Below are 25,180 nucleotides of genomic sequence, written 5' to 3'. Positions count from 1 at the left end.
TTCTCTTTTCCAAACCCAGCTGGGGGCGTTGGTGGTGTAGTGGTGAGCGTAGCTGCCTTCCAAACTCAGCTAGATTAGTCTCTTTGGAGCCAGTTAAATAGCTCCGTGGGTAAAGGCACTGCCAAGCCTGATGACCTGAGTCCCATTGTCACCGTCCATATGGTAGAAGGAGAGAACTGACTCCTGCAAGTTGTTCTCTGATTTCCAAATGCACGCTGTAACATGAGCATGCCCACAACACATATACACGCGCACACACAAAATAAAACAAAATGTTGTCCTCTAACTTCATGCATCTCACACGCTACATTAACATTAAAAATGGTCTTTTTCTTCTCAGCATGACTATTTTAGTCAACAACCTGATTAATTTGTTAGTACTGGTATTCTGTGTAGAGTCCGCTCCTACCTCACAAATACACACACCTGGTGCAAATTAGCTCAGCAGGAGAACAGTCTTTGTGCAGTGTGTGTGTATTTCACATGTGTGTGTACTTCACATGCGTGTGCATGCACACATACAGATCCAGGGGACACAGCAGGATGTCTTTCTCTATTGTTTTCCACCCTATTCTCTTGAGAAAGTTCCTAGGCCCCAGAAGATGCTCCAGCACACAAGGACATATGCTCAACCATGTTCATAGCAGCCTTATTCATAATAGCCAGAACATGGAAACAGCCTACGTGTCCCTCAGTAGAAGAATGAATAAAGAAACTGTGGTACATTTACACTATGGAATGCTACTCAGCTATTAAAAACAAGGAATTCCTGAAATTTGTGGACAAATGGATTGAACTAGAAATGATCATAATGAGTGAGTTAACCCAGAAGCAGAAAGAGTCAAATGGTATATACTCATATCTGCATACTAGCCCAAGGGGCATGTCCCATGAAAGTCTTCACTTACAAGGAAAGTGGGACAGAGGGGAGGACATCTTATTGGGACTCTAGGTGAGAGAAGCATGGGAGAATGGGGAAATAGAAGGATCCAGAGGGTCTCAGAAACCTACAAGAAGAACATTATGACAGGTGGATCTGGGCTCAGGGGTCCTGCTCAAACTATGGCACCAGCCAAGGACAATACATGCAGTAAACTTTGAACCCCTACTCAGATCTAGCCAACAGACAGGACATTTTCCACAGCTGAGTGGAGAGTGGGGACTGACTTTCACATGAACTCTGGTGCCCCATATTTGACCATGACCCCTGGATGGGGAGGCCTGGTGGCACTCAGAGGAAGGATAGCAGGCTACCAAGAAGAGACTTGATACCCTATGAGCATATACAGGGGAGGAGGTCTGCCTTAGTCACAGTCATAGGGGAGGGGAGTAGGGGGAAAGCAGGAGGGAGGGAGGAATGGGAGGATACAAGAGATGGGATAACAATTGAGATGTAATATGAATAAATTATTAAATATAAAAAACAAAAACAAAAGTAGAAAAAAAAAAAACAAAACAAAAACCCACAAACCAAAACAAAACAAAAAACCTGGGTCTTCTAGGAGAGCATCGAGTGCACTAACCACTGAACCATTGTGTTAGGAGTTCTCACCACACAGCTCTGCTCAGGAGCCTGTCTATGTCACACAGCTGCAGCCTCACACTCAGGCCAGCAGTAGTAACAGCAGCTTTCATCTTAAGTAAAGTGTCCCTTTCTTTTTCTTTTTGGTATTTCAAGACAGGGTTTCTCCATGTAGCCTTGGCTGTACTGGACTTGCATTGTAGACCAGGCTGGCCTTGAACTCAGAGATCCACCTGCCTCTGCCTCTCTAGTGCTGGGATTAAAGGCATATGCCACCACGCCTGGCCAAATGTCCCTTTAAAAAGGAAAATAAAAAAAGATCTTTATGGGTCTGTCAAGGAGAAGTGGCTCAGTTAGTCAGAGTCCCCGATGCTCCCTCATGTAGCGGAGACTCTTTCTTGGACTGTTCACATATCGAGGCTTGCCCTGTCCAGCTGACCTCTCACCCATGCGGCCACGCTCTTTTCTGCTCCCTTCTTTACTTGATATAATTCATAGTCCCTCAGATGTTCAACACATGGACAAGCCGGCAGAGCTGGGCTAGGTAGCAGTGGGGGCTATTGGCATCAAGTATTACATAGCAGCCTTGAATGCTAGAAGTGTATGTGGTATTAGCACAAGCTTCAGAAAAGTTTTGGGGTAAGTTAAAAAAGTCCATGGATATGTTTGTTTAAAAATCAAAAGAAAAATAGGAAACAGTAGCAGAGTCCAGGAAAATAACCTGTTGTGGTGTTGTGGTGTGTGGGTGCTTCACCATAAGAGCAACCTTGACAGGGATGGAGAGACGGCTCAGCAGTTAAAAGCACTGGCTGCTCTTCCAGAGGACCCAGCACCCGGATGGTGGCTCACAACCATCGGTAACTCCAGTCAGTTCCAGGGGACCTGATGCCCTCTCTGGCCTCCATGGACCCCAGGCATGCATGTGGTACACACAGATATGTGCAGGCAAAATAGTCATATATGGGAAACAAAAAATCTTTTGGAAAAAAAAATAAAAGGAGCAGATGAAAGAAAAGAAAGGGCAAGGGGTGGGAGAGCCGGCTCAGGGGTTAAGAGCACTAGCTGCCCTTCCAAGAGGTCTTGGGCTCAATTCCCAGCGCTTCACATGGTGGCTTATAACCATCTATAGATAATGAGATCAGATCCCCTCTTCTGGCATGCAGGTGTACATGCAAATAGGGCACTCATCTACATAAAATAATAAATGTCTTTTAATAAAAAAAATAAAGGCAGAGAAGGAAGGGGATGGGGAGGAGAGGGATAGGAAGGAGTGGAAAGGAGGGAAAGAGATGGAGGAGATGGGGAAAAATGAAGAGAAGTGGGTGGGAGAGAAGGAAGGCAGGAGGGGAGGGAGGGAGTTGTCACAGAGAACCCATTTCATTGATGGGTTTTTATCATGGAAATGAGATAAACCAAAGTTACAACATTTTCAGGTGATTGTTTTTAAAAGATGTTTACTTTTAATTATGTGTCTGTGTGTGCGGGCATGCACGTAAAGGTGCCCTCGGAGGCTAGAGGCGGGGAAGCTGCCTGATGTGGGTACTGGAAAACAGTCCTGTCCTCTACAGAAGACAATAGGGGCTCTGACTAACTGAGCCGCTTCTCCTTGCCAGACCTTTAGAGATTGTTGGTTTTTTGTTTGTTTGTTTGTTTTGTTTTGTTTTGTTTTTCCTTTTTAAAGAAAGGGACACTTTACTTAACACTGGGAGTTGAACCCAGGGACTCCCACATGCTAGGCAAGCACTCTCCACTGAGATAAACTCTCAACCCAAAGGAGTATTTTCAGTATCAGTTGAGCTGGGTGTGGTAGAACATACCTATAATTGTAGCACTTGGGAGGCTGAGGCAGGAGGATTACAAGTTCCAGACCAGCCTGGGTTCCATAGTGATACCTTGTCTCAAATAAACCTTATCAACAATTTGGCTATTTTGTGCCATGGATGCAAATAACCCTCAAGTTGCAGGAACTCAAGTCATCTCACACAGTCAGCTGGGAATCTGCTGCTCTTTGCTGGGCCCAGGGCAGCTATGGCTTCTGTCCCTGTGGTTTCTTTGTTCAGGACCCAGGCTGAGGGAGCATGTCCCTCTACTTGGGATTTGCTGTTCTCAGGTTCTACTATCAAAGGACAAGGAGCAAGGAGCTGGCAGAAGACACAAATGCTTCACAGTTGCTCAGCGAGGCCCATGCCACATCTATCCACCTACCATCGCCTGAGCAAACCTCAGCCTTCTGGGACAGGAATTTCCTCTTCCAGAAGCATCCCTGCTAACCACATTATGCTAGGCAGGTATACACAGGCCTTTTGGAGGGCAGAGTGAGTATCTGTGAATAGCAGCGCACAGCCCTGGGGAAGCAGGGTAACCCTGATGTGAAGGCTGAGACTGCTGTACAAGGAAAAAAAATTTATTCTCTAGGCCACTTGTCACATAGATGTAGGTGCTCTCAAGGGGGATCAAATTCATACTGGCAATTTGTAGAAAGCATGGGGAAGGCATTTTGAGACAGGGTTTCTTTTTTAAATTAATTTATTCAGATTACAACTCAATTATTGTCCTATCACTTGTACCCTCCCATTCCTTCCTCCCTCCTGCTTTCACCCTATTCCCCCAAAATATGGAACGCTTCGCGAATTTGTGTGTCACCCTCGCGCAGGGGCCATGCTAATCTTCTCTGTATCGTTCCAATTTTAGTATATGTGCTGCCGAAGTAAGCACGAGACAGGGTTTCTTTGTGGAACAGCCCTTGCTGGCCTGGAACTCACTTTGTAAAGGAGGCTGGCCTCAAAACCAGACAGATCTACTACCTGTTTCTGCCTCCCCAGTGCCAGAATTAAAGGTTTTCTTTTTAAAAATTTTAGAAAGGATATCTAGAAACTTTGTGGGAAGGGAGAGTCTCTATGTAGCCCTGGCTGGCCTGGAACTCACTACGTAAAACAGACTGGCCTCAAACTCATAGAGATGTGTTTCCCTCTGCCTCCTGAGTGTTGGGGTAAAGGTGTGTGCTACCATGCCTGGTCTAAGAAACATTTTTAATTAATTCAGTTTGTGCATGTGGGTGGGTGCATGTGTATGGCGTGTGTGCGTGTGTGTGTGGGGGGGGGGGGTATGGGGTATGTGCATGTGTGTGTGTGTGCACATATGCCACAGTACACACATGGAGATCAGAGGACAACCTGCAGGAGTGAGTCTCTTGTGCCACCACAGGCTTCCTGGGGACTGAGCTCAGGCCATCACACTTAAGTGGAAGTGCCTTTAGCCACAAAGCTACCTCTCCAGGCTGAGGAGGAGCTTTTGAGATTCTCTATAGCAGATAAAGGCTTCCTTAGCTTTTCTAAATCTGCCAGTGTTGTTTTTTCAAGGAATTTGTTCCCATTTGGGGTCATGCATATTGGCACAAAGTTATTAGACATCTTTGTGTTTTTAACACCATGCTTTGTGCCCTACAGAGCGCGTCTGCACCATGTGGCAACCTCCTAGTCCTCATGGCTGTGGAGTCTGCATTGCATCTCCTTCAGCCCTCATACTGCTCAATCTCTTCTCTCTCTTTTCTTTCGTTTTTCTTTTTCTTTAGTACTCTTTTAGTATTCTTATATTATGTGCATAGATGGATTGCTTCCATGTATGTCCGCATACACACACACAGGTGTGCCTCAGGCCCACAGAAGAACAGGACTTACAGAAGGATGTAAGCTGCAGGGGAGCTGGGAATCAAACATGGGTCCTCTGGAAGAGCAATGAGTGAACCACCTTCTGCATCCCCACTTTCTTCTTAAATTCACATGTATTTTATGTGCATGTGGGCATGTGCTCCGATGTGTTCTGAGGCTAAGCCACTATGTGAATCTTAGGGATTTAACTCAGACAGTTAGGATGGGCCACAAGGGCCTTTACCTGGTGAGCTGTCTGGCTGGCCATCTCTCTTCCACTTTAACTTATTTGGTTAATTCCTTTAAAAGTAGATTATGGTAGCAATCCTTGGAAATGAACTGAGATTTGCTTTATAGTTCCATATATAGTTGCACCACTTAAGGGTTTCTACTGCTGTGATAAGCACCATGCCCAAAAGCAACTGGAGGAGGAAAGGGTTTGTTTTGTTTACACTTCCAGGTAACAGTCCATTACTGAGGGAAGTCAGGACAGGAACATGGAGGCTGGAGCAGATACAGAGGCCATGGATGGGGATTGCTTACTGGCTCATTCTTCCTGGCTTGCTCAGCTGCTTTCTTATAACACCCAGGGCCACCAACCCAGCGGTTTCCCCATGCACAGTGAGCTGGGCCTACCACATCAACCACCAGTGAATGTCCCGCAGGCTTGTCCACAGGCCAGTCTCCCTGGTGGGGGCATTTTCTCGTCTGCAGTTCCCTCTTCCAAAATGACATAAAGTTGGCATAAACTAGGCAGCACAATGGTACATTTAGTAAATGTTATATTTGCACTTTTTAAAATGTGCAGTTCTTGGGGCTAGAGAGACGGCTCAGCAGCTAAGAGCACCTGCTATTCTTGCAGAAGACTGGGGTTCCATTCTCAGCACCACATTAGGTGGCTCACAACCCCCTGTAACTCCAGGTCCAGGGGGTCTAATGCCTTATTCTGGCTACTGTGGGGACTCATATGCATGCACACACATACACAGACACATAAAGTACATATAAATAAATAAGAAATAAATGTTTTTAATGTGTATCTTGGCTATCTTAGGTATATTGTTCTAGAAGAATCTGTTACTCAAGCTGGCTGGTGATATTCAGGTCACCTATGTCCCTACTGACTTTCCTTTTACTCATTTTGTCACTTATTTGAAAGAGTGCTGAAGGTGGTGTGGCCTAGAAACATGGCTACCTGGAGGCTAAGGCAGGAGCATAAGTTCAAAGCCTGTCTATGCAACAGGGCGAGTTCAAGGACAACCTTGGCAGTTAATGAGATTTTGTTTCAAAATAAAAGTAAAAACAGAGGGCTGGGTTGTCACTGTGTAGTAGAGCACTTCTCCTCCATGCATGAGGCCATGGGTTCAATCGCTGAACCACAGAAAAGGACTGGAATATCTGTTATGTTTATGAGGTTGTCTAACAGCTATTGCTTTATGTATTTTTGTTTTTGTTTTTTGAGACAGGGTTTCTTCGTGTATCCCTGGCTGTCCCGGACTTGCTTTGTAGAGCAGGCTGGCCTCGAACTCACAGCAATCCACCTGCCTCTGCCTCCCAAGTGCTGGGATAGCAGGCATGTGCCACCACGCCTGGCTTGCTTTATGTATCTTAAGGCTCTTTTATATAGTGTATTTGATTGTTCAATCATCATGGGCTCTCTATCCTAGTATCTCTTGTCCAGGACTCAACTCTATCTGATAACAGACACTTCAGTTTTCTCCTGATTGCTGTTAGCATGCTTTTTCCTTCTTTCCTTCCTTCCTTCCTTCCTTTCTTCCTCCCTCCCTTCTCTCTCTCTCTCTCTCTCGTTTATTCATTCATTCAAGACAGGGTTTCTCTGTATAACAGCTCTGTCTGTCCTGAAACTCACTCTGTAGACTAGTCTGCCCTCAAACTCACAGCGATCCCCTGCCTCTGCCTCCAGAGTGCTGGGTCTAAAGGCCTGTGCCACCACGCCTGGCTCCTTTTCCTTAATTCTGCATCTTCACACTGAAGTATGTTTCTCGTAGAGTTGTCCAGTTTTTCAACTGGATTAATTTTCAGTTTTGTAAACTGATTTGAACCATTTACATATTTAAGTGGCTCTTGTAACCTTTTTTTCCCCCCTTTTTTGGTTTTCTGAGATAAGGTCTCACTATTAGCCTTGCCTGCCCTGGGACTCCTATGTAGATCAGTCTGGCCTCAAACTCAGAGACCTGCTTGCTTCTGCCTCCTGATGGGATTAAAGGCGTGCACCACCAAGCCTTTTTCTCAAAGTAGCACATATCAGTACTTAACTCCTTAAAATGCACACATGTATGATGTGGAGGGGTGGTGCATGTACCACAGTATGCATCTGGAGATCAGAAAACAATCGTAGAGTTGATTCTTTTTCTCTTGGGATCACACTCAGGTCTGCACGCTTGCAAAGCAAGCATCTTTACCTGCTGAGCCATCTTGCCAGACCTCTGTCCCTTTTTTATGAGCAAATATTACTGTTCCATGGATATGACACAGTTTTGCTCATGTTGCTTTGCAGGTGTGTGCTTTTACTTCTACTTGACATATGTAGTAGAACTTCTGCGCAGTCAGTTGAAAATTGACCAGATCTTTTTCTAGACACTCACATCACTCTATGCCCTGTCAGTGTGTCCAAAGATCCCAATGTCTCCAGGTTAGGATTGACAGGTTATGTTATTAACTGACCTTCTGTCTACCTAGGGCATGGCAAAGTTGTATGTCATGTGAAGTTTGATGTACATCTCTCTGAGAACTAAAAACCCTGAGCTTATTAAAGATCCTGGGCACCTGCATATCTTCCTCAGAGAACTGTCCACTCAAGTCCTGTCTTAAGCAGATGTCACACACAGAACCACTCAGCCGAGATTCAGTTTCTCCTGATTCTAAAAGCTGGAAATCCACGTTCACAGTGTCAGCCTGGACAGGGGCTGGTGTGGGCGCTCCAGGCTTGCTGTGTTCACCGTTCACGGTGTGCTCACATGGCCCTTCCTCAGAGCATGCTCAGTTGCTTCCTATCGCTAATCTACACCCTGAGTCTCCAGTGTCTCTTCTTCCAAGGACACCAACCCTATCAGATCAGGGCCTATTCTTACTACCTCAGTTAGCCTTAATTGCTTTAGCAAAAACCCATCTCCAAAATCAGCACCATGTAGGGTTAGGGTTTCAACAAATGAATGTGACAAAGGTTGGGGTGGGTGGGTTACAATTCATCCCATACAAATTCCTTTGCTCATTTTAAAAACTGGATAAGTTGACTGAGTTTGCTTTCTGAGCTGTAACAAACACTATGACCAAACCAAAAAACAAAACAAAAAACCCAACCAACTAACCAAACAAACAAAAATTTGGGAAAGAAAGGATCTGATTTGTTTTGGCTAGTAGTTCTTGAAAATAGCTCATCACTAGGAAAGTCAGAGCAGGAACTCAAGGCAGGAGCCTAGAGCAGGAATTATGGAGGGAGGCAGCATACTGGCTTGCTCATACTCTGTCAATTAGCTTTCTTAAAAGCCCAGGTCTACTGGCCTAGGAATGGTGGCACGCATAATGGGTTAGGTTCTCATGTGTCAATCACCAATCAAGACAGTTTCTCCCAAACGCAGCCATAGGCCAATCTGATCCAGGGAATCCCTCTTAAAATTAAAAACCAACTAACACAGCAATCATATTGAATCTTCACATGGTGCCTTTCTTTCCCTCAAGGAACTATTATCCACCTTCCGCCCCAGCATGAGACAATCCCTAGAGACAGTACAGGTCTCACTTGTGCCACTGTGCCATTTACAGGCAAATAACTTATCCACAGCCCATCCCCCAGCCACCTTCTCTCCAACCTCGTACACTCAGAGCACATCCCACTGCTCTAACCGCACCAGCACCAGTCAGGAGACAGTAGTGCAGGAGAGCCCCTTCACCCCAGATCCACCATAGCGACTCAAGCCAGCCAATTCTAGCCAAGGTAATGGCAGACATCTGTAGTCCCAGCACTCAAGAGGCTGACCCAGGAGGTTTATGAATTCACAGCCGACCTGGGCTTTGTATGGAGTTCTAAACTAGCACAGCAGTATCAAGACCTAAACAAAAACAAACTCCCACCCTAAGACGTCTCACCCTGTCTCTCCTGTTTCTTCCCAAGACCCTTAGTAAACAGTCTGGCCTGGTTTCCCTTCATGTACCAGAGCCCCTAGTGATTCCTGGGTGCTTCACCACATGCCTCCTTATGGGATGGCATGTCCCCTTCACCTATCCAAGCATCATGAAAGGCTAATGCCACTCAGCTTCTGAGATCAGGCACATTCAGAGTAACATGGTCACTAATGAGTGTCTCCATTTCTTGTGATTTGTGTTTTTTAATACTCTAATTCTTAACAATTTAAATTTCCCCAGATATGAGGACTTACAGTTTTCCTCACATTTGAAAACATTTCAGCCATCATTTTTTCTGCCCTTTCTCTTCTTTCTGGAATACAAGAGCATGTTATCTTAATATTGTCTCAACTTCACTTTCCCACTCCCAGTTTTGTTATTTTGTTTAATTTCATCTTGATCTTTATCACTCAGTTTGGATGTTTTCTACTGCAGTCTTAAGGACATGAATCACTTTTTCTTTTAGCTCTACAAAGTTCTGTTTGGATTGTGGGGTATTAGGGGAATATCAGCCCAGAGTCGCATGCACGTAAGACAAGCACCGTCTTTGATTCTTTGGTTGGCTTTGTAAATTCTACCCCCGACATAGCTCGTCAGCCTGGGTGCACAAAAAGCCATGTGGCAAGAAGGGAACTTGACATTCGACATTAGTCCGAGGAACTGCAGTAAGACAGTGAGAAAGGAACCAGGGCAACTGAAAGGTTGGCTGCAGTGCAGATCCAACCCTTGTGAGCAGGAAAAAAGGCTGAGTAGAAGATCCTGACGGGCATCCTGTGTTCTTGTCCCTGAGAAGTCAGCCAGAGATGGACACAGGGAGTGTGGCCTTGGTGAAAATGCAGTGATGAACTGCAGGGTGCTGAAGCTGAGGCCATCAGGCAACAATGTTTTCCCCCCAAATCCAAGAGGTATATTTTGGAGGCCTCCAAATAGCCATCAAAATACATTTACTCCTAATTTGGAGAGGAGCATTTTCATGGTTCCTATCACTCTTTCTTCCTGAAGGGAACTCAGGCCAGAGACAGCTCATCTCAGGCCAGCAGCTGATCTTCAGCTTTCTGATGCCCACTGAACTGTGACTTAGCCGTGTCTTTAGAAGCTCTCAGGGCAAATGTGATGGTGCAGAAATCTCCATTTCTAGGTAGTCTGACCCTCTTGGCAAGCATATCTTCCCAGTTAGAGGCTGCCACATGTGTGCATTCACAATTAACAAAGTGTGAGGTAAACTCTGGTGTGATGGCACATGCCTTTAATTCTAGCACTTGTGAGGCACAGCCAGGCGGATCACTGTGAGTTCGAGACCAGCATGGTCTACAAAGTGAGTCCAGGACAGCCAGGGCTACCCAGAGAAATCCTGCCTTGAAAAAAAAAAAAAAAAACCAACAAAACAAACAAAAAAAGTGTGAGGTAATAGCAAGAGGCACTGGCATGGCTACGCTGGGTTCAGCACATACACCATGTCCTCTTCGTGTCACAGGAGCCCTGCCTCACCCGCCTCACCTTGCTGAACACAGCAACCTGCTCTTGCTCTATCAGAATAGTGCCTCTCTTCCTGTCTGCTAGTCCCCGGACACAAGAAATGCCTGGCAGTTATAACGTTTACGCGGGACTCTTGCTATGACCTGACAGGAGCGTGCCTTTTTGGAGATGAGGAATGGGAGCACAACACACTCTAAATGGGGTGTGAGCCTCTATGTTGGGAGCAATGGTCAGTAAACTACTTCTGCTCCGAGGCCTTGACTTCCAGACTCAAGTATCCTGCTTGTTGGAACAGAACTTTAAAAGGTCTCTGACTTAGTGCCCAGCCCACAGAATAGCCCGTCATTCTTCTCATGTACCTTCTTTGATGAATAAAGGCTGGCCCAGCATTCCACAAGCTGGATGCCTTAGCGTGGATGGGACTCCATGTGACAGTGTCAGTGGATCCCATGATCAAGAGCCACCCCCCACCTCCTTCACGGTGAAGAGTCTGAGTGGCATGCTGTGTATGATTCCATGTCCAAGGATTGATGATAAACCCCAGTCAAGGATTCACATGCAACAAAGACACAGCTATACACAGCTATACTATCCCCATGAATATGAAACCCAAGTTCTCCCAGGATAGAGGAGGCTGCTATGCAGGACTTTGTCTTCTCTGGGAAAGCATCAGTTATTGTTGCCATGGTTTTCGAAGCTTACACTACAGTGTGGCCAGGCTCCTTAGCAGCCACTGTGGGTGGGTGCTGTCTTCTGTAGCCTCATGTGGAGCACAGTTCTCTAGTTGGGCATCTAGCTTTACACAGTACATTTATCCTAGCATGTCCGCTTGCTCTCGCTGCCCTCCTCTGCCATTTATAAAGGCAGTGTATTGGCCTTCCCATTTTCCTGAGTATTGAAACTTTTTCCAAGCTTCTTAGAGCCGCCTCAGTGGCAAATCTGCCTTATCACCTACATCCTAAGAAAATGTGTCAAGAATCATTTGGAACCAGGCACTCGAGAGGCAGAGGGAGGCGGATCTCTGTGAGTTCGAGGCCAGTCTGGTCTCCAAAGTGAGTCTAGGACAGCCATGACCACACAGAGAAACCCTGTCTCAAAAAAAAAAAAAAAAAAAAAGTATAGGGCTGGAGAGATGGCTCAGTGGTTAAGAGCACTTTCTGCTCTTCCAGAGGTCCTGAGTTCAGTTCCCAGCAACCACGTGGTGGCTCACAACTATCTGTAATGAGATCTGGTGCCCTCTTCTGGTGTGCAGATGTACAGGCAGATAGAGCACTCATATGCATGAAATAGATAAATGTTTTAAAAAGTCTTTATCCAGGATACATTCTCATCTCTGATTAAATACCCTGAACAGGCTACAGGGCTCTGTCTTCCTTGGCCAGATGCGAGCTACTTCTCTAATTCTGTGCTTGTCTCTTTTCTTTCCTCATCAGGCCCAGGATGGTTCAATGGAGCTACTCTAGGATTCAACCTGAGTCACTGACATAGCAGTAGGAAGTCAGGACAGCTACTGAAGTCCTGCAGCAGCATCTAGCGATGTGGAAGTGCTAGGTCTTACAAAGGGGAACAGGGCCCCTCCAAAAGCCCCAGGAACCAAGAGCTGCTGCAGCAGCATCCTTGCACACATCCACCCAGATGTTCCCACTCTGTGTTTCTGAGTTCGAAGCGTTGCCTCCTCCGGTGTGCTGGGCATTCAGAGGCTCTGAAGCTCTGCAACTCTAACAATGGCCTCTCCCCCCACTGCACAGTGTCTGCGCTCAGTCTGTTCTTCCGCTGAGGTTCTATAAGTCACCTTTGATATCCACCCTCAACTCCTTAAGGATTTTGTGTCTAGGGCTGGAGAGATGACGTGGCACTTAAAGATGCTGATGCTCTTTGCTGAGGCCCTGAGTTCAGTTCTCAGCATCCATGCTGGGCAGCTCGAAACCACCTGTAACTCCAGATCCAGGAGTTCTGGTCTCCAATTGACACTTGCAAGCATGCACCCACACAAATAAATCAATCTTCCCAAGAGCTTTCAGTCTCTGTCCCTCTGCAGGGGTCAACTCCCTGTGGCGTTCCCCCTTTCCCCTGCTGGTCTTTCACAGTCCTCCCTCATCACAGCCGACACATTCCTCCTCCCTAACAGAGCACCCTGCAGTCGTCATCTATGAAATAGTTGTTGAGCTGCAGTTTGCGCCAGGATCTATTTATGGCTCATGTGACAATCAGGATAATGTCCTTTCTGCTTACCCCAAGGTGTGCCAGCCAGACTCATATCTTAGCTTAACATTTTTTTTTCTTGGCACCATTGTGTTGGCCCGCATGATCTGAGAAACAGATCAAAAGACAGAATTAGGAATTTGGGAGATTTGCCAGAGGAAATACCTGGAAGGAAAACTGGGAAGGGAGCTGAGGTGCCAGGTAAAGGAACCACACTACAAAATATGTCTAACTTTGTGAGGGAAAGAAAAGTTGGCGGGCAAAGAGCTGGGCTGTAGGGCAGTTTTAAGGAAGGCTGGCAGTGCTGAGGACCACACTTCCAGCCAAGAGTCTACAGAACAGGCCTGACCTAGAGTCCCTTCCTTATTCTCCACAGAGCTTTCCCTTTGTTAGTGCTCTGTCTCATCACATCACTTCTCAGTCTCTCCAAGCTTTCTATGCACACTTCACCTCAGCAAACCACGCTGCAGCAAACTCTCAGGATTTCAGATGTTTTGTTCCTCAGGCCAGTTTTGTTACCAAGCAAGAATACATATCCCTCAGTCTCTCCCTCATGGCAGAAACAAAGCTCCTGAGTGTTTTCTAAATTTAGGAATAGCTTAATCTCTTCTTTCTTCTTTTTCTTCTTCTTCTTCTTCTTTCTTTCTTCTGCGTCGTCTCTTTCTTCTCTTCTGCTTCCTCTTTCTTTCTTCTTTCTTCTTCTTCTTCTTCTTCTTCTTCTTCTTCTTTCTCCTTCTCCTTCTCCTTCTTCTTCTTTAAAGGCCTGTTGTGCTGGAGGTGTGTGGTCATGGACTCCCACTAGCAGGGCTTGATGGAAGAAAACTAACTCATGAGTGTGCCTTTGAAAAGGATCCTAGGACCCCTGGTCCTACCTTCCACCCTGTGTCCTGGTTGCAAGCACTTCCTAATTTCTACTCTTTGAACATGTAGATTATTTATAAGTGCACTGGTTAAACCATTTTTTCTAGTTAGTTATTATTAGTTTCTCCCTTAATCCTCATGTGGCCAGAGGACATATTCTGAATGTTTCAGGACTTTGGTAAGGTTTGCTTTATAGTCATAAAGCATTTTTTGATGAACTCACCACATACCTTGGGCACAGTGCTCTGCTGCATTGGTAGGGGCTCATTCATCAGCTATTTCTGCCTTGCATGTCATTGCCGATTCACATGCACTTGGTTCATGAGTTCCCGAGAGAAGTGTGTTTACTGCAGACTGGTCTGTTGTCTCCTGCCAGTTCTATTTCTGCATTTTGTGTTGTGAAACCATGCTATTCGGCAAACACTAACTCAGGATCTTTTGACAGATGCCTTCTTTGTGATGATAAAATCTCCCTTGCGTCTCCCCATTTTTGCCTTAAGATCTACTGTCAGCGTTCCTTTGGTTCTTGTTCATGTTGGAGACTAGATTCCTTCCATCTTTTATTTTCATCTTTCAGTGCTCATGTAGAAGGCTTTTTTAAAAGTAACAGAGGGGTGGGCAGGTTTTATCTATCCTGATAACTTATTATGCTAGTTTACTTCATGTATTTGGTCCATGTCACATAATAACTAAGATAGTTATGCTTATTACTGTTATCTTTGATTTGTCTATGTTTAATACAAATATGTTCACTCTGGAAGCTTAGAGCACATTAGCTGTATTCACCTACTCCTCCTGGTTTTCCTGTGGTCAAGCACTGTAATTCTGGGGTTTTTTATTTTGTTTTGTTTTGTTTTTTGTTATATTTTTGAAGTGGCTCATTCTGCCACTCATCTATACTCCCAGTTCTCCACACATTCTAAACCCTCATAATTCTGTTATTCATACATAATATTTACCCACACTTTCCTGCTTTGTTCCTTATTCTTCCCTGAATTTCCTATTTCTACTTGGGACTATTTTCCTTTGATATAAAGAAGTCCCTTAAAGGGACTGGCAAGAGAGTTTAGCAGGCAAAGAAGCTTGCCACCAAGCCTTAAAGACTAAATCTGATCCACAAAACCCACTGAGGGGAAGGGGAGAGCCAACTCCATTCAGCTGTTCTTTTGGCCTCCATAGAAGCAATGTAGACTGCAGCATTTGGGCACGCACACACAAAATTAAAGGGCTGGAGAGATGGCACAGTGGGAAAGAACATTTGCAGCTCTTGTAAAGGACTGGAGTTCAGTTCCAAGCACCCACACTGGGAAACTCTCAAACACCTAACTCCAGATCCAGGGGACCTGATGCCTCCTGGCCTTCAAGGGCACCCCCAGCATATGGCATCTATTCAAATAGACATATACAAACATACAATTAATTCTCTGTGTAGCCCAAGCTGTCCTGGAACTCACTCTATAGACCAGGCTGGTCTTGAACTCAGAGATCAGCCTGCCTCTGCCTCCCAAGTGCTGGGACTAACGGTGTATGCCACCACTGCATGGTGTAATTCTTTAAATTTTTAAGTAAAATAACAAACATTAACAAAGTGAAAAAAAATTAAAAGAACTCCCTTAAGCTTTTGCCTTAGGGGCAGACTGCGGATAAAATGTTCTGTTTTCTTATGTTCCCTCATCTTTGAAGTAAACCTTACAGATAGAAGAATCTCAGTGAGCAGCTCCCTCCTCTCTACACTCCACGCCTGCCTCTGCTTTCTGGCTTCCTGTCTCTGCTCTTCAGGCACACACTTCTGCAGGAATCACATTTTACCAGATTGTTCTCTTGCTTTTTAGATTTTCTCGCTTAAGCTTTATTTGCTTGCCATGGTCTTACTACACTGTTCACCTGTTGCATTTTCTGTTTATTTTCTCATTTGGGGTCACAGAGTGCCTGTAATAGTCTGTCTGTCTGTCTGTCTGGGAGCAGATTCAGGTATCACTCCTTTACCCTGAGTCGCCTCAGCTCTCTGGTCTGGTCTGCTAGAACACCATCTTGAAAGGGAAACTGAGGGTGATCTTATTACTCTAAGACGCCCACGCCGTGCCATCACTTCTCTGCGCACCAGCAGTGTCCCTCTTTCAAGAAGTTCGAAATCTCAGTTGTTTTCTTGTTTCAAAATCAATATATACACCTGAGGACTCGGGGATGTGGATCATCATACAAGCCTCAGTAATAATCCCCTCAGACTACTGCTCCCTGCAGCTCTGTGCGTTCTGAGCTGAGGTGAAGTCTCTCTCATACGTCCTGCTGATCATAAACATGGCAAACAGCAAGGATGATGACCTTGAACTTGAGATGCTGCTGCCTCTGCCCCACAAGTGCTGAGGCCATGGCACCAGCCACCATGCCCAGATGACTTTTAAACAACTTGTGTTTTGTCCAGCTGGTTAATTCTGTTTTAAGCCAATGAGGTCTACTCAGGAGCACAGGTCTCCTGTTCTGTGTTGAGAGTCTACTTTCAATTAATGTCCCTTTTTATGTTTTCTGATTTTCATTATAATTTACTTCTTGATACATTTAGAAAATATATTTAAATTTTCATATGTATGGGTTATTTTTTATTTCTGCATATTTTCCTCTATGTCTACTATAGCAAAGTTAAACACTGTATTACTCAAATTCCTATCCATGTTTTGTTTGGTATCCATGCTTTTGTTTTTTGGTTTGTTGCTTCATTTTGATCTGTTTGCTCTGGCAGAGGCAGAGGGGCAGGGCACAGAGGGGCAGAGAGGTAGCAGTCAGGGAGATAGAAGCAGATTTCTGTGAGTCTGAGGTCAGCCTGGGCTACATAAAGAGTTCCAGTTCGCCAGAGCTATGTAGGAAGACCATCAGAAAACAAAAACAAAAACAAAAACACTCCAAAATTCAACCAAGAAACAAAAAAGAATCTCTCACTGTGATAATAGACTTTTCAAGTTCTCTTTGGGCTCACTAAATTTGTCCTTTACGTATTTTGAAAGTATGCTGTTAGATACAAGACCTGGGGGGTGGAGTGGGAAAGAGGTTGAACCCACAACCAGGGCCTGATGCATGCTGGGATTATGTTCTGCCACTGACCTGTAGCTTCGGGTTGTTGTCACACAAGTTTTTAATATTTAATTATATCGTGCCCCTCTTATTTATATTGTTTTCTCTATAATTTAATTTTTTAACGTTTATTTACTCTCTCTCTCTCTCTCTCTCTCTCCTCTCTCTCTCTCTCCTCTCTCTCTCTCTCTCTCTCTCTCTCTGTGTGTGTGTGTGTGTGTGTGTGTGTGTGTGTGTGTGTTTGAGAAGTCAGAGGACAGATGGCAGGAGCCTGTTCTCTTTTCACAATTGGTTCATACTCACCTAAACAAGCTTGGTAGCAAGTGCCCTTTCCTACCTCTCTGGCCTTTTTTTTATTTTCTTCTTGATATTAACATAGCTATAAAAAACTACTTTCTTCAGTATTTGCCCTGTATCTTTTTTCTTGTTGTTGTTGTTGTTTTTTTGGGGGGGGGGATTGGGTTTTTGTTTTGTTTTGGTTTTTGGTTTTTCAAAACAGAGTCTCTCTATGTAGTCCTGGCTGTCCTGAACTCACTTTGTAGAACAGACTGGCCTCAAACTCACAGAGATCCACCTGCTTCTGCCTCCCAAGTGCTGGGATTAAAGGCATGCGCCACCACTGCCCAGCTTGCCCTGTATCTTTTTAAAATGCTTTCTAGGGGCTGGAGAGATGGTTCAGAGGTTAAGAGCACTTCCTGCTCTTCCAAAGGTCCTGAGTTCAATTCCCAGCAACCACATGGTGGCTCACAACCATCTATAATGAAATCTGGTGCTCTCCTCTGGCTTGCAGGTGTACATTCAGGTAAAACATTGTATATAAATAAATAAATAAATAAATCTTAAAAAAAAAAAACAAATGCTTTCTCTATTTTTGTGTCCTAATATTTTATGAATTATGGCAGTAGCTACCAATTCCTTACCTTTTATATTTACACCTTAGCTAGTTACAAAATTTTTATCCCATCTTCAATAATAATTTGTTTTGTTTTGTTTTTTTCGAGACAGGGTTTCTCTGTGTAGCCCTGGCTGTCCTGGACTCTTTGTAGACCAGGCTGGCCTCGAACTCACAGAGATCTGCCTGCCTCTGCCTCCTGAGTGCAGGGATTAAAGGCGTGCACCACCATGCCCGGGTCCTTATAATTGTGTTTGTGTGTACATGCATGTGCACACATATATGTCCCTGTATGTATGTGAAGGTCAGCCGACTTGTGGGAGTCCATTCTCTCTTCCCACTATACAACTTCTAGGAGTCAACTCATGTTGTAAGGTTTGCAAGGGCCTTTATCTGCTAAGACACCTTGTCAGCCCGGAGTCATTTTTTAAAATTTATTTATTTGTTATGTATACAGTGTTTTGCCTGCGTGAACACATGCAGACCAGAAGATCTCATTATAGGTGATTGTGACCTACCATGTGGCTGATGGGAATTGAACTCAGGACCTTTGGAGAAGCAGCCAGTGCTCTTAACCTCTGAGTCATCTCTCTAGCCCGCCTGAGTAATTTTTAAAAATTACTGACATAATGAGTTTATTTCTGCCATTGTTTTGTGTGATCCATACATTTTCATTTCTGTGCAATTTTAACCTTTCTTTGGAAAAATGTTGATGCCTACTATAGTTGTCAAGTTGATGGAGTGAGGTTCTTTCTAGAAGCCTGGTGTTCAGGTTGGTGCTATGAGTTGACTGGCCATGAATTTGGGTGGTTTCATACAGGCATGGGTCTGACACAGAAAAAGTCAGACAGAAGCTGGCAACTGCATGCTCAACCCTTCCTGAGTGGATGTGAATTTTGCCGTTACTATCTCCTGTAGACGTCAGATTCTCTGGCCTCTAAGTACAGATCTGTACCAGTGGCTCCTCAGGGACTTTCAGGCATTTGGCCTCAGACTATGGCCACATCGTTTCTCTTGTGCCAAGGCTTCAGTTGATAGACACCAGTTTCCCCTGGCTTTCCAGTGTGCAGGTGGCCACTGTGTGCCCAGTCAGCCTAGTAACCCCCTTCTTGTATCCTATCCTATCATCCTATTTGTTCTGCTTTGCTGGGGATCTTTGACTAATACAATAACCGATTTTAAATACAATGGCCAACTTTAAAAGTAGGCCACTCAAGGCTGGTTTAGTTGAGGACAAACATAAATTAAGAGGTAGCTTGTGTCACAAACCAGGATGTGAAAGTTAAAAACAAAAACATTAGAACTGAGAATCTACAGGAAAAAGAGATGACTATGATGGCTATAAATGCTTAAATGTAGAAAACTTAATATAATTTGGGAGAGCCAGAATGTGACAGCAAGAATAAATTAAGTAGGTCTGCTGCCTAAATGGCTATCAGACACAAGAAGCTGAAAACTATCAAGTTGATGCCAAATTTCAGGCAGGAGAACCATGGAGCTGAGACAGGAGGCAGCTCCTGTGGGAAGGAAAGGGCAGGCTGGGCCCATGGAGGACCATGAGCTGGTCAGGCCGCTTGGAAACCAACAGATCGCCGTTCACAACCATTCCCTCTGGCTGAGCCGAAGGAGCAGGCAGAGGCCCGTAGACTCCTCACAGGTGCATGACACAAATGACTAGCCCCAAATAATCAGTCTCAAGAAAGATTAGCCAGGCGTGGTGGCGTACACCTTTAATCCCAGCACTTGGGAGGCAGAGGCAGGTGGATCTCTGTGATTTCAAGGCCAGCCTGGTCTACAAAGCGAGTCCAGGATAGCCAACGCTACACAGAGAAACCCTGTCTTGAAAACAAAAGATTACCTAAGTCTCTACTCAGTTCCCACCACACAAAAGAATACTACTAGGCAGCTCCATTCCCAGGAGTCAGTCTCATTTTCCTCAATAAATCTATGTTCACTCTGCTCACTTCTTGTTCATGTTTCCTTTTTGTTCTTGGCCACGAGACAAACAAGCAAGATCCCTAGAAGCCAGGGACTGGGGGCAGCCTTGGTGACTGCTCACTGTCCAGCCTCCAAGCTCCCTGGTTAAGCTGACTAAAGGCCGAGACAGGTGGATCCTGTTACACTTAAGGAATCCCCATCAGTTCCACTTTTAAAAATACAAAACGCTCGAAGAAAGACACAGTTTAGGATAAATCAATCCTGTTTAGACATGTATGCCTACAGGGACCGCAAGATGATGAGATGGACATATTAGCAAACATACAGAGGCCCAGTCTTCAAATAAACATCAGCGTGAGAACTACAAGGCTCTGCTCTCAGGACCTGGGACGTGGTGACCAAGGAAACAGGAAGAGCACAGAACTGATGAAGTGTGCTCCAGAAAATGCTGACAGGGAAACAGGTGGGAAGATAAATTATCAGAAGAGCAGAAAAGCATTTGAAGGCGAGAAGGGAATGATGACACGTGACAAAAAAGATGAGAGTGGTTCCAGAACAGGAGCATGATTCAGTGTCAAGTGTGACACAAAGACTGGGAGAAAGCCACTGAACTGAAGGATTTAGGAGACAACTGGAGCCCAGCCAAAGCAGGGTTTTATGGCTGGTGAAACGGGAGCCAGACCCACTTCCTGCCCTCTGCACTACATCCTTGGCCTCCTTTTGAAAGGAGGTGGGTACCACATAGCAATACCCACTGAGCCACCAATTGCCACCCTTTTTGTTTGTGACAACTGAGGGCAAAGGACTGTGGCCAAGACTTCTGCCTCATCTACGAATGTCTACCACGCAGATTTCAACACCAAGCACCTGATTACTGACTCAGCTGTACTGCCGTTCAAACTTGTAGGAATGAGTGGGTGGCCAGAGACTCAAGTGGCACCAATCCCATCAGCAGAGGCCGACTTGCTGAGAAACCATGTGAGCCAGTCCCCGACCACACTCCTTCCGGGACCACAGAAGCAGCCTCGTCACTGTGCACTTGAAATTCTCCTCGCTTAAGACTCATTTAAAAGCATCAACATCTGTAAAACCTGGAGATGCCTAAACAAGTGGGGCTCCGCTAACCACAGCTGTGTTCGTAACAGTTCCTTAAGAACTCCATGGGCAAGGGCTGGTACACACCTCTAGTCTGAGTACTCTAGAGGCACAAGCAGGTAGACTCTGTGAGTTCCAGGCTACCTTAGTCTACAACGTGAGGTCCAGGCCAGCCAGGGAAACAAAGAAACAAGAAAACAGTGAACTTCATGAATGCACAAAAGTTCTGAAGAAAAACCAAAAACACTGTAAACGCCAACAAGAACTACAGCCTGTGGTCTTGATGGAAAGGAACTACAGCACTAACACCTCTTCTTGAGGAGGTGCACCTGATGAGCCACCATGTCTCCACACTGACCTTCTTTCCAACAACAGTAGGAGACAGGTATGATTATTTTATTAGTTATTAATATTGGTGTTTTACCTGAGTATCACTTGTACGCCTGGTCCTGGTAGAGTAGCCCTGAACTGACTTACACATGGTTGTGAGCCATCATGTTGGTGCTGGGAATTAAACCCAGATCCTCTGGGAGAACAAGCTCTGAGCCATCTCTCCAGCCCTGTCTTTTTGAATTTCAAATCCAAATGGGCATGATAGCTCAGACCTGTGCTCTCAAACACATGGGAAGGATTGTGAGTTAGAGGCAAGCGAGACTGAAGTCTTGCCTGGGTTACACAATAAGACTCTGAAAACAAAATTAACAATCAATCAATCAAACAAAAGCCTCTGAATACAGAGTTTCTTTTATTTATTTATTTTTGGTTTTTCAAGACAGGGTTTCTCTGTGTGGCCTTGGCTGTCCTGGACTCCCTTGTAGACTAGGCTGGCCTCAAACTCACAGAGATCCGCCTGCCTCTGCCTCCCAAGCGCTAGGATTAAAGGCGTGTGCCACCATGCCTGGCTTCAGAGTTTCTTCTAATAGTTAATGAAACACTGTATGCACAGAGAACAGACAGAGCATATGCTATCACCTTGCCAGCTTCATGTCTAAAGCAAATGCAACTACTGAGACAGCATGCCACAGAGCAGAGGACACTTCTGTATTGAATTTGTTCCCAAAGAAGTCAGGATGTACTCTCACAACTTATACAGCCGAACAAAACCAAGACAAAGACCACAGTTCTACGTTCTTGAAGGAAATTCTACAAATAACTGACTCCGATCAGCACAAACCTGTTATGCTTCATGTCTGTTAAACCTTATCTCAGGAGCCCTTAAATATCTCCAAGAAGTGGGGCTCAGTGGTTAAGATCACTTGGTGCTTTTCCAGAGAACCCAAGCTCAGTTTTTAGCACTCACAGGGCAGCTCATAACTGTCTATAATTCCAGTTCTAGGGATCTGATGGCCTCTCTAGCTTCTGCATGAGGCCATCACATTATGCACATACATACATGTAGGCAAAACACTCATATACACTAAAACAACAACCTAATAATCTCTAAAAACAAATCTATTCTTTTTAATGTTAACTTACTTAGAGAGAGAGAGAGTGTGTGTGTGTGTGTGTGTGTATGTGCATGTGCGTGTGTGCGTATGTGTGTGTGTGTGTATGTGTAAATAAACTATTGTCCCCCTTTCCAAATGGAAAATCTGAGGCAATATAACAACACACACACACACACACACACACAGAGTCCCCCAGTGAAGAAATGATAAGGAGGCTGAAGAGATGGCTCAACAGTTTGGGTGCTCTTCCTGAGAAACTGGGGTTTAATCCACAGCATCCACATGGTGGCTCACTGTCATCTATAACCCCAGTTCTAGGGGATCAGATGCTCTCTTCTAGCTTTTGTGCGCATCAGGCAAATGTGTGATAGACAGATAGACATGAGGCCAAACACACACATATAAAACTGAGTATTTGCCTTGTCACTCAGCCATTCTGATGTTCTTCTGGACTTTGATGGTTCCACTCTTCGTGCCTTAATAAAAGGCAGTGTTTGTTCAATACAATTTTTCAATTAAAGGATCCACGGAATTGTATAGTTTCAATAAATATTCTGATCCTGCTAGATGGTCTCTTTGGAGAAGAGAGAAAGATGAAAGCAAATGACTTTCCAAACTGAAAAACAATCCAAGGATGACTGATGGCAAAATGATTCCATAATAAATCTTATTTTTCATGAGGCCTCAGATGTTTTTAGCAAGATAACAACACATTTCAATGTAATAATTAGTAAACACAAAGAAATTACCCAAAGGAGCCAGCCAAGTGTAAATGCAGCCCGAGCAAGCCACATGTAAGTTATTTCAGGATTGGATTCATTCACCTGAGGAAACCAATCCCAAATCCTCATTTAGAGGATTTGGAGCAAAGAGCATCTTCATAACCTAGTCCAGTCCAACAGAGACTAGGTTGCTCACCCTCCCTCCCACCGGGAGTCCTGAAAAGGCTGGACTTTGGGTTCCCTCTGGAGGACGCTGTCTTCTGTGAGGGAGGCAGATGCAGTCCATCTGACAGCTACTAAGGACCTACTATAATCTATATCCTGAGAAATGAAATTCATATCACACTGAACCCAGGCTCAGTAGCATGTGCTTGTAGTCAAAACTATATGAGTGAGTCAGAAGAGCTGCGTGAGCTCAGGAATTCAGGACCAACCTGTGCCACACAGCGAGACCTGGCTTCAAGCAAACAAACAGACACATTGGTGCGCTCCTTTTGCTTTACACAAGTCAAACGAGTGCCAATGAATTCCAAGCAGGAGCTAAGCTTGGGGAATCCCCACCCACCTGAAGGTAGATCTCAGTAGGTAAGACAAACAATACAAAACAGCTTATCAGACTGCAAAGTGCTATAGGAAAGTCAACAGGAAATGGGAGTGGGGATGAAGCTCCAAGCAGCAGGGTGTCTTTTTCGTAAGTACAAATGGATGAGCAGCTTTCCTGGGAGTGTGGAGAGACCCTTCAGCCACACCATCGGGGTGGGGGTGTGGGGGTGTGGGTGGGGTGGGATTCTAAGCAGAGAGGCCCACAGGAACAAGGGCAGCTGACCTTTGTTGGTCAGAGTGGGATGAGAGGAAAGCAGAAAATGGGACCAAAGGAGGCAGAGAGGCAGGCTTATGAGAGGCAGGGGTCACCTAACTTCTGTGTGTGTTGACAAAGCAACACATCTGAGGAGTGTGAGGAATATTCTGGTTGTTCCGTGGGAAGAAACTGAAGGTTGAACAGAGTGTGAGCAGGAAGACCTGTTAGGGGATTTCTACCAAGCCTGGGCAAGAGACACCATGAAAAACAGCCGAGAGCCAAGGGGTTAGATCCTGGAAAGACTTAAGCAACAGACCTGAAAGGATAGGCTAGGAAGAGAGAAGTAGAAATTTACTCCACAAAATTTCTCCTGAGCAACAAGAAATAAGTGGGGTTGATGCTAACTGTGAGGGAGCGAGGACATGATCAGAGGCCTTCATCACGAGCAAGCGCACTGAGTTTGAGATGATGCCTCTTACATGCTTCAACAGCACCGTCAGCCGGCGCAGAGTCTGAGTGTGGAGTTAGTAGACTATCTAGGCCAGAGAGGAGTAAGCTTGCTCTTTTTGTGATCTGAGACACTTTTAAGAAGAGTGATATAATGGTTTCCCACCAGAGAGGTTGTCCAAATAAGAGATCAAAACTTCAGGTATACATGAGAGTCTGTCTCATAAACAAAACAAAACAATGACAACACACAGAGAGAAGAAATGAAAACTAATCGGTAGCAACCATTTCTTACCAATTTAAAATAAAAATCTATGAGCCCAACTATATAGCACAGCCTGAAGAGCTTGTTCACCAGTTTGCTCATCAGTGTGGACTGAGTGCTACCCATCACAGGCACACACTGCTGACTAGCTGACCTCAGGATTACTTTTTCAGAAAAAAGGACTGCTATAGACATGGCCCCTCCCCATGGTCATAGTTTATTAGCTTTCTCACCTCTGCAGGAAAAGGAAGTTAGGTAGCTAGGAGATTGGTGATGGAGTATTTTCTTTCTGTGCTTTGCCTTCCATTACACTAAAGACTGCTTTTTTGAAATCACATGGCACAACATTAGTGTGTGTGTGTGTTTGTTTGTTTTTTAAAAACAGTTTGTTTTTTAAAAACTAATTTTATTTAAAAATGCTTTCTCATTTTTTTAAAAGATTTATTTATTTATTGTGTATACAGATCTCATTATAGATGGTTGTGAGCCAATATGTGGTTGCTGGGAATTGAACTCATGACCTTTGGAACAGCCATCTTTCCAGCCCTGCTTTCTTCATTTTTAATCACCTTAAACTGCAGTTCCTTAGCCACCTAGTATCTCTCCATTATTCCCCTATATCATCCTGTGAACTGTTTTACTAACATGGCCCAATTT

The 25,180-nt window shown here is 44.8% G+C and overlaps 1 protein-coding gene and 1 non-coding gene across 2 annotated transcripts in view; both read right to left on the bottom strand.

The window, feature by feature from the left end:
- Positions 1-25,180, bottom strand: part of Cdkl3 (cyclin dependent kinase like 3) — an 84,307-nt gene that overhangs the window by 21,915 nt on the left and 37,212 nt on the right. The window lies entirely within an intron of this gene.
- LOC127208885 (U6 spliceosomal RNA) lies at positions 4,131-4,237 on the bottom strand. Its single transcript, XR_007833149.1, has one exon. It is a non-coding gene; the product is annotated as a U6 spliceosomal RNA (small nuclear RNA).

This window comes from Acomys russatus, chromosome 25, assembly GCF_903995435.1.
Source record: "Acomys russatus chromosome 25, mAcoRus1.1, whole genome shotgun sequence".
In the NCBI taxonomy this organism is placed as follows: Eukaryota; Metazoa; Chordata; class Mammalia; order Rodentia; family Muridae; genus Acomys; species Acomys russatus.
Note: the sequence above shows the minus strand (reverse complement) of the source record. Positions and strands in the feature narration are given on the sequence as shown.